Source organism: Procambarus clarkii, chromosome 18 (genome assembly GCF_040958095.1).
Source record: "Procambarus clarkii isolate CNS0578487 chromosome 18, FALCON_Pclarkii_2.0, whole genome shotgun sequence".
NCBI lineage: Eukaryota > Metazoa > Arthropoda > Malacostraca > Decapoda > Cambaridae > Procambarus > Procambarus clarkii.
This window is the reverse complement of record NC_091167.1, coordinates 37908540-37917497: the sequence shown is the minus strand read 5'-3', so window position 1 is coordinate 37917497 and position 8958 is coordinate 37908540.

The window sequence follows — 8958 nt, the reverse complement described above, 5'->3', positions numbered from 1 at the left end:
GTGTATTCACCTAGCTGTATTCACCTAGCTGTGTTTGCGGGGGTGGAGATTTGCTCTTTCGGCCCGCCTCTCAACTGTCAATCAACTGTTTACTAACGACTTTTTTTTTTCCACACCACACACACACACACACACACCCCAGGAAGCAGCCCGTGACAGCTGACTAACTCCCAGGTACCTATTTACTGCTAGGTAACAGGGGCATTCAGGGTGAAAGAAACTTTGCCCATTTGTTTCTGCCTCGTGCGGGAATCGAACCCGCGCCACAGAATTACGAGTCCTGCGCGCTATCCACCAGGCTACGAGGCCCCCTGAGGTGTGTGTGTATGTGTGTGTGTGTGTGTGTGTGTGTGTGTGTGTGTGTGTGTGTGTGTGTGTGTGTGTGTGTGTGTGTGTGTGTGTGTGTGTGTGTGTTTACTAGTTGTGTTTTTGCGGGGGTTGAGCTTTGCTCTTTCGGCCCGCCTCTCAACTGTCAATCAACTGTTTACTAACTACTTTTTTTTTTCTCCGACACCACACACACACACACACACCAGGAAGCAGCCCGTGACAGCTGACTAACTCCCAGGTACCTATTTACTGCTAGGTAACAGGGGCACTTAGGGTGAAAGAAACTTTGCCCATTTGTTTCTCTCAACTGTGCGTGTGTGGGTGTGTGTATTTGGATTGTGTACTCACCAATTTGTGCTGGCGGGGGTTGAGCTTTGGCTCTTGGGTCCCGCCTCTCAACCGTCAATCAACTGGTGTTCAGATTCCTGAGCCTACTGGGCTCTGTCATGTCTACATTTTAAACTGTGTATGGAGTCAGCCTCCACCACTTCACTGCTTAATAACACACACACACACACACACACACACACACACACACACACACAGTGTGTGTGTGTGTCTGTAAAGTGCCGTCAGTCTTATAATGTGAAAATATGTGAGGCTTTAATGCTGTTTTTTGTATGTTTTTATTTTGTTTTAAACCAATAATAACAAAATCGGTTACTTAATAACGTTTGCCTCTGTTAAGCTAATAATGTCAGTATCTGGGAAACTAACTTTGTCAGTGTCTGTCAAGCAAATGTTGCCAGTATCTGTCAAGCTATTAATTCCAGTATCTGTCAAGAAAATAATACCAAAATATGTTAAACTAATATTTATAAGATCCTGTCCAACTAATAAAAGTCAAGAGCTGTCAGACAAATAAAATGAAACTTTGTCAAGCAAATAATGCCAGACGCTAGCCAGTCAGAAATGTTAATCAGTGTCAAGTATATTTGACAGACGCTGCCAAACATTTAATGCTAGACCCTTAACAAATTTAATACTGTTAACAGTTGCCAATTATATTTTGTCCTATGCTAGACTCACAGACTCGGAGAGGGCTCATAAAGGCTCTTTAACAAACTGACTTGCTATCACACTTATGTTATGTGGTCACACTAATGTTGTGTCATTTGTGGATTCATGTTGTGTCGTCAGGGCGTTTGACAATTGTAAATCGGACATGTTGACCTGACATTCAAATGTTTCCAAGCTGATATATTAAACGCTGAAATCTGTCACTCAACAAACTCTTCCTAAAGAGCTTAGGTTATGAATCGCTCGTCTCCAACACAAACTGGCGCCGTAATGCGTAATAACCCAGAACGTGCGGTGGAGCGCGGCTTCGTTGTGTGAGAGACGGATTTTGAGCTCAATCTCTTAAACCACTTATCCGGCCCAACCTAACCTTACCCATTCCACTGCCTTCCGCCTCCCATACCCCGTACCTCCCCCATCCTCTACCTCTCTCATCTTAACCAACAATATCACTCTACCCACTTCCTGCCTCCTCATCCTCTTCCTCCTCCTCCTCCTCCTCATCGCCCTCACCAACCCCTTTCCTTCTTCTCCGGGAAATAATGAACAAAAAAATCGGAAAATTTCGAGGGATGGAAATTGTCCAAATGTCGCTATTTGGCCCCCGTCCACCGTCTGAATTTGTTCGGAAAATGTCGTTTAAGTGGAGTCTCTTGAAGACGTGATTCCTCGGAGCTTCCATGTGGAATATATTTGTGTTACACGCTGCTCCACCAGCATTTAAGAATCGAACTTTTGCCGCAAATCTTACAAAATATTCGCTTGATCGTATTGGGTTTGCGGATAATTTTTTTTCCATAATTGTGAGCAAATTTTTTTTGTATAATTGAGGGCGTTTGTCAATGAGCGAGAGAGAGAGAGAGAGAGAGAGAGAGAGAGAGAGAGAGAGAGAGAGAGAGAGAGAGAGAGAGACAGAGAGAGAGAGAGAGAGAGAGAGAGAGAGAGAAGAGAGAGAGAGAGAGAGGGAGAGAGAGAGAGAGAGAGAGAGAGAGAGGGAGAGAGAGAGGGAGAGAGAGAGGGAGAGAGAGAGGGAGAGAGAGAGAGGGAGAGAGAGAGAGAGAGAGAGAGAGAGAGAGAGAGAGAGAGAGAGAGAGAGAGAGAGAGAGAGAGAGAGAGAGAGAGAGAGAGAGAGAGAGAGAGAGAGAGAGAGAGAGAGAGAGAGAGAGAGAGAGAGAGAGAGAGGAGAGAGAGAGAGAGAGAGAGAGAGAGAGGAGAGAGAGAGAGAGAGAGAGAGAGACAGAGGCAGAGAGACAGAGGCAGAGAGACAGAGAGACACTACTGTCATTGCCACCAGATCACGTGTGTGGACAGATAAGGTCAGGATATAACTGTAGCAGAGCATCAAGAGCCTCTGTCTCTCTCTCTTTATGTTACCCATCAACGCGAGTCAAGTGGGTCTCCATTCCTCTACTGTTGGTGCGCTTATTCTGTTTGTTATTATACATGCAGCTATAGCTGTTCTCCTGTAAGTCCTATTATGCGCTACCGTTGTTCTTCAGGTGATACTGTTGAGCAGCTACCGTTGTTATCATACAGGTGTTGTGATGCTGTTGTTATCATCCTGTTCGTTTTGTCTGTGACAAAACACGAACACTGCCCCGCTGCTGCCACTGTATCAACTACATCCGTGCCACTGCGACGTTACCATCTGTTGTAGTAGCAACGTCAACGTCGTTGTTGTAGTTGCAACACTGTAACTAGTTGTAGTTATCATCTGTTGACGTCGAGGGTGCAGTAGCAGCACTGCTCCTACACCCTCGACGTCAGTGTGCCGCTGCCACTACACCCTCGACGTCAGTGTGCCACTGCCACTACACCCTCGACGTCAGTGTGCCGCTGCCACTACACCCTCGACGTCAGTGTGCCACTGCCACTACACCTTCGACGTCAGTGTGCCACTGCCACTACACCCTCGACGTCAGTGTGTCGCTGCTCCTACACCCTCGACGTCAGTGTGCCGCTGCCACTACACCCTCGACGTCAGTGTGCCACTGCCACTACACCTTCGACGTCAGTGTGCCACTGCCACTACACCCTCGACGTCAGTGTGTCACTGCTCCTACACCCTCGACGTCAGTGTGCCGCTGTCACTACACCCTCGACGTCAGTGTGCCACTGCCACTACACCCTCGACGTCAGTGTGTCACTGCTCCTACACCCTCGACGTCAGTGTGCCGCTGCCACTACACCCTCGACGTCACTATAGGTCACTGTCACTACGCCTCTGTGCCACAGTACCATCAGCGTCACTGCTCCACTACCTCCCTCTGTAAGCTTTACTCCATCTGACACCCTGAGCGACGCCACACGTATTTATTTACTCCGTATTGCTTGAGTATTGTTCCTAATTTTTTTTAAAGAAATTCTTCTGCAAAGATTACGGAAAGAAAGATGTCTGAGGTTAGTGTGGGTCAAGTACCCGGGACACAAGAGGGGTATCGAACTTTTATCGATCGGGGTATTTATCGGGGTATCGAACTAACTAGGGCCGTCTGAACAGCATTGTTGGCCCTGGGCAAAGCAATGCCACTGGGGCCGCTACCCAGATGATGGGCCCCCGCCCGTCCACTAAAATACAGGATTACCGTCAGATAATTATGCACAAGTTATTTATATTATATATATATATATATATATATATATATATATATATATATATATATATATATATATATATATATATATATATATATATATATAGTTTGAAAAGGTATTTGAATCCCAGGCCTTTCAAGCGGGAGGTCGAGTAATTATATATCTCTACTCCGCCAAGAGCTCTGTGAACAGTAAGGCAGAATGGGGCCTCTGGAATGGTGGTGGCTCCTGTGTAACTGTGTTGTGTGTACATAAGGTTAAGACGGCACTGATGGGCAACCACTCTCACAAAGGCGCCTGGAAGTTCTCACATCACAGAAACTCCCCGCTCCTCCTCTCTCTCCCCCGCACCTCCTCTCTCTCCCCGCACCTTCTCTCTCTCCCCGCTCCTCCTCTCTCTCCCCGCTCCTCCTCTCCCCGCACTACCTTTCCCCGCACCACCTCTCCCCGCACCTCCTCTCGCCGCACCTCCTCTCCCCGCACCTCCTCTCCCCGCACTACCTCTCCCCACACCACCTCTCCCCGCACCTCCTCTCTCTCCCTGCACCTCCTCTCCCCGCACCACCTCTCCCCGCACCTCCTCTCTCCCTGCACCTCCTCTCCCCGCACCTCCTCTCCCCGCATCCCCTCTCCCCGCGCCTCCTCTCCCCGCACCACCCCTCCCTGCACCTCCTCTGTCTGCACCTCCTCTCTGATAACCGGAAACGAGAAAACGCAAATGACGGGGCAGCGGGAGTTACAAGAACCTCGTACAAGATGGCGGATAGTTTACATGTAGGTTCAAGATAAGGTGGATATTTTCTACCCTTTTGTTCGTAAATTAATTATGAATAATGGGAAATTGTGATAAAGAAACTACTGTTACTTTCAAAATTATTTATCAAAAAACTAATAAAAATAATGAGGCCCCTGCCCATTTAAAGACATAACAAATAACAACAGCAAATATGAATTACAAGTAACAATGACAATGAATACAAATAATTTAAATATTAATTAGGAAAAGGTATTGCAAAATATTTATTCTATGATAATAAGTAACAATTAGGAAGGACAGTTTTGTCAAGTAGGCTAAGTTATTTTGCATTTTAACTACACGTTTTGTTAAGGATATTCATCAATTCGTAATAAAATTAACAGGCGTTAAGAGAACTGCACATCCACCACAATACCACACAAAACTACGTTTGTCACTTTAAATACGTATAATGTTTGTACTCATTCTGGCAAAAGGTTCACGACCAAAACACTAAAACTCTAACACTTCACATATATTGTGATTGAATGGCTAATAAAGGTAATAATATTCAATTAAATATTGCATTTTATTAGCTTCACATTGAGAGATATAACTACCGAAAATGTGGAATATTGTTGTATCTGGCAGCGGTCGACACTGTCACCCACGTGTCACATGCCCTGTAGTCGACACTGCCACCCACGTGTCACATGCCCTGTAGTCGACACTGTCACCCACGTGTCACATGCCCTGTAGTCGACACTGTCACCCACGTGTCACGTGCCCTGTAGTCGACACTGTCACCCACGTGTTACGTGCCCTGTAGTCGACACTGTCACCCACGTGTCACATGCCCTGTAGTCGACACTGCCACCCACGTGTCACATGCCCTGTAGTCGACACTGTCACCCACGTGTCACGTGCCCTGCAGTCCACACTCTCCCCCACGTGTCACGTGCCCTGCACTTCAGGATATCGTGGGTCGTCCGGTCCTCAGGTTATGCTCGTCCGTCCAATGGCTGACCCCATAAAGGCTTATATAAATATTTAAGATCGGCATTTTCTCATATGCACCCGCCAAGCCCTCTGTTGATGAATGAAAAACGGTCTACACATGACTCTTAACTGATGACATTGGAACACTTCCGGAACATGTGCTCTGCTGACTTTTGTTCAAACCACAATGCTGTAAATGTTTCACCCACGTACTACGAATACAAATAATCACCAACAGAACCTAAACACCTAATCTAACCTAAACAATGTCTAAACATGCACAGTATGCTAATACATAACAAAATTATATTTGAGAAAATTCCTATTTTGAATGAACCGCGTGTTAAAATTGATGAATACGTCTTTGGGGGTCGACCGCTGGATGGAATGGACTTGGTCTGAAGACGGGTTCTCTGAGGGACGGTTACCCCGTGTCTTACTCAGAGGAACAGTCACCTGGTGTGCAACTCATTTTTTTTCCTGTACGATTAAATTCAGCTTCCACTCTGACGGAACAATGTGTTTTGTAATATGAAATATAAACAGTTGTGTTCACTCTTTTCATTAACTCAGTATTACCATTAATGTGATGTGTGTTAATATTCTGTGTCATTTTAATTTGCTTAGTGTCATGTCTGACAAGATGTTGTAATTTTATGACATACATAATTATATTTGTAATGTGGTGTAATGATTAACTGTGAAATCATGTCATTAGCTCTCAAACCGTTTTTTTTTCACATTTTATTTAATCAAGTATGAATATAAACATATTATATACAAATTGTTTTATTAATATTTGCAATTATATCTGCGTTTGTTTATTTTGTAATTACACTTAATTACTGCTGTGTCGTAAAGATTTTCTCTGACAATGCCATAGAATGTGTGTGTAGATTACGTCATAACTTCTATATACCATTATATAATAAAAACTTGTATTTGCCATTACTAAAATTAATACCTTAATGCAAGAACACATTAAAAAGTAATGTACTTATTTTTTTATAATTAAGTTGAACCATTTATGAATTGAATTTTTATTCTTATTGTTATTCATATTCTTCTTCTTCTTCTTTTTCTTTTTCTTTTTCTTTTTCTTCTTCTTCTTCTTCTTCTTCTTCTTCTTCTTCTTCTTCTTCTTCTTCTTCTTCTTCTTCTTCTTCTTCTTCTTCTTCTTCTTCTTATTATTATTATTATTATTATTATTATTATTATTATTATTATTATTATTATTATTATTATTATATGTTAATTCACGTTATATCACGTTCCATCACGACCTAAATCTTGCCTGTCTCTCCCATTTACTAAGTAATCATGACATATATATTTATATATATATATCCTTGGCAAAAACAGCAATAACACAATTCTCTAGAATATGTCTTGATTAAAAGTCACTAGGTAACTAGTAGACGCAAGTTAACAACTTTACCATAATTCATTTTCTTTCATAACACAGGAGACCCTAGAGCGGCAAGTTTTCTCTTTCAGCGCCTCAGTGTCGCGATCCAGAGGGGGAACGCCCGCTGCATCCTCGGTTCCTGCCCGGCGTCGGAGTTCGAGGAAATTTACAGCCTCTAGGTAACAAACTTTTTTTGTGTCCTCTTAATGTTCATTTTTTGTATAAAATCAGATATGTAACTATAACCCTGGATAATAAATTGTATATAATATAATCAGATTCAGCTGTTACAGCCGTGAGAAACATTGAAGCATCAATCGAAACTTCACTCATATACAGGTCAAGTTTCTTTGAATGTTTCATTCTCCTTTTACTACACTTTTCTCCTCCTTCCTTCTCTATTCCTTCTCCTCCTCCTCCTCCTTCTCTCCCTTCCCTCATTCTCTCTCTCCCTCCCTCCTCTCTAATTCGCCCTATGGTATATATTACACTCTTATTCCCATCTTTAGTACGTCTTGTCAACCATTATCCTTGCCCTTTTGCATCCATTTGCCACTCCTTTCCTCCTCTTTTCCTCCCCTATCCCACCCTCCCTCCCTCCCCTTCCCATCCGTCTCCATCCCCCTTCCGTCTCTTTCCCCTACCATCTTCCTCCCTCCCTTCCTCCCTCCCTTCCTTCCTCCTTCGCTCTCACCGCCGGCACCACCAGACACAATAGGGCGTGAGTGAAGCGTCAACAATGAGAGTGGTGGGTGCTAGGAAGTGGTGGTGAGCTGGAGGAGGGAGAGAGAGAGAGAGAGAGAGAGAGAGAGAGAGAGAGAGAGAGAGAGAGAGAGAGAGAGAGAGAGAGAGAGAGAGAGAGAGAGAGAGAGAGAGAGAGAGAGAGAGAGAGAGAGAGAGAGAGAGAGAGAGAGAGAGAGAGAGAGAGAGAGAGAGAGAGAGAGAGAGAGAGAGAGAGAGAGAGAGAGAGAGAGAGAGAGAGAGAGAGAGAGAGAGAGAGAGAGAGAGAGAGAGAGAGAGAGAGAGAGAGAGAGAGAGAAATACTCAGTAAATGACATTTTTTTAACTATGTGGATGGCAGTTTGGGTTTAGGAAAGGTCGTTCTGATGCTGAACCTCTTCACTAAGTAGCATCAGTCACGAGGTAATTAAAAAGATCATCTGCGTTGTCGCAACGAACATCACCTTTGATCTGGTATAGAACATTTGAAAAGAAGCAAATCTTTAAGAACTCGGCATCCCAAGTTCTATTTTACAGCTATGAAATGGACAGACTTCAATAACGGATTATAAGAGCTATTATTGCTCCAATCCTCATTGGATGATAATTTGAAAGCCCTTAAATTTGTTCCAGCGTACCACAGGTATACTGGAACAACCCCCTCTGTTTTCTTCATATGTATTTTTTATTATTATTTGCTTCCACAGATGTGGCCATGCATTTACAATGCTAACTAGCATATATATGCATTTTCTCCTGTCCACTATGGACAGAGTTAGAGATCAGAGATCTGTTAGACATAGCCGAGTGATTTTTTTGGCACTCAACCTCAGAAAGTGATTGTGGTGCGTTTACAATGTGACCCAACATTCATATAATACCTAGATTTACGTCTCTTCTGTATAAACAGGGCTTAAGGAATGTTCATTTACATAAATGTGATAAATGTGCATTTACAAAGGTGAAGTGTAATTCTAATCAGCTTACACGTATACACACATACAAATATAGACATACATACATACATTGAAATATATGCATACATACACATATATATCTATGTGTCTCCTACTTTGAGAGGATAAGACAGCTGCTATAGAAACTAATGTGTTATTAAGCACTCAATCACAAAAAGGTAATTTAGGTCCTT